Here is a 1,804-nt window from a genome sequence, read left to right on the forward strand (position 1 = left end):
TGATTAACTATATGGCTGAGCCAGCAGTGCCATCTCCAAAAGGACTAAGTGTGGGAGGTTTTCCAAGGCTCAGCTGCATGGGGCCAGGGGAAGCCTCATTTCCCAATGAGGTATTAGTCCCGTCCCCACCATCACCACTGCTGTCGAGTGCTAACCCTTTCTAAGTAAAAAATATAGTGCTTCTTCATCAAATGAGGTCTTGGATGGATGGGGACTATCAGGACATGGGATGGGAGCTTTGGCTTTAAACGTCCCTTTTTGTGGGGACAAATTTTAAAAGCAGGTGTATCATTTGGTAAGTTTTATATTAAGCCTCTGGGGGGATTTAGAAAGATAAGTAAGCATATAGTGCAAGTGCACTTTAAAAGGCTCATTTCATCATTAACTCAGTAAATACTGGTTGAGTTAGGTCCCCTTTAGCTGCTGGGGACACAACAGTGTGCAAGACAGACGGCACCTTGCCTTGTGGAATTTACAGTCTGGTGGCAGAGGCAGACAACATGAGGAAATGTAATAAGAGCATTGAAGTCCTCTGATAGAAGGTGGGATGTAGTGAGAAAGAAGAAAAAGTAGAGCTGGGTGAGGGGGATCGGATTGCCAGAGGGGCCAGGGGGAAAGGTGAGAGTCAGCCAAGACTTGAGGGAGGTGAGGGGCTAGTGAGGTTGATGTTGGGGGCACAACAACGGAGAGGTTCTGGAGTGGGGTGAAGACAGCTCATGTGAGGCTCTGGAGGCCACCACAAGGACTACAGCTTGTACTCTGGGAGGAAAGGGGAACCACTGGTGGGTTGGAGGTTAAACAGGATTAGCCAGGAGAACGCATTCCAGCTCTGGCCCTGCCAGGCACCGACCAGGACTCTTTGGGCAAATCAGGTAACCATTCTGGGTTGCTTGTCTTAGGGTTGAGATGTCATGGTTGGTTTGAGTATTTCAAAAGCCCATTCTAACTTCTGTGGGGTTAGATGACGACCAAAGCAAGCAAACTCTTCATCAATTTCTCTGTCTCCACAGAGAGTGTCCTGGCTGTCTGGCTAATGTTTCATTTTCACATTGTCCACTCCCAGTTTGCCCCAGGGGCAAACCCAGGTCCCCATGTGCATCTGGAAATGAGAGCCAATGGCACTGGGAGGGATGGCTGAAAACCATGCTCATGGGAGCTGAGTAAAATTCTTTCCCAGGCAATAACTTTTTCTGGCTGCAACCAACAGTGGAGCAGTTTCCCATGGCGGGGCAAGCCCATGTCCTGCCCCAACAACCCTTGCTGGGCTGGTGGCGTAGGATAGGGAGGGGAAACAAGCGACAAGCCTGGATGGGTCCCTCTAAGAGGGGAGCAGGATGTGGCAGGCAGGATCCTTTCCTAGGCAGTGGCAGGATTTGGGTGCATCACTGACAGGCCATGAGGACAAGGCTGGGGCGTCTGCCTGTCACCAGAAGTGCATGTGTTTTACTCCGAGGGTATCAGAGACAAACACGTCAGCCAGGAGAGATGGGCCTTCCTCATCTGATTGCCTGGAGCAGCTGCCAAAGACTCTTGATGCAGGATGCTCAGAAAGGAGGAATTTTCCTTTTCCTGGCAGAGGTGGTATGAAAGGAGAGCTGGGGTGCTCAGGGCTCCTTTCTCCTTCTCTCTCTGCCTGCCCAGCCCTGGCCTTGCAGCTGGGGGAAGCCATCTCTACCTTTGGTTCTGGGCACCTCCTACCTCCAGGTCCCCATTAGCCAGGTGTCCAGATCTGGAAACGATCCCAGGTTAGACCCTTGTTGGAAATTTAAAAATGTCATGCGGCCAAAGACTTTCAAACGCACAG

The sequence above is a fragment of the Hipposideros armiger genome, unplaced genomic scaffold (genome assembly GCF_001890085.2).
Source record: "Hipposideros armiger isolate ML-2016 unplaced genomic scaffold, ASM189008v1 scaffold_330, whole genome shotgun sequence".
Taxonomy (NCBI): domain Eukaryota; kingdom Metazoa; phylum Chordata; class Mammalia; order Chiroptera; family Hipposideridae; genus Hipposideros; species Hipposideros armiger.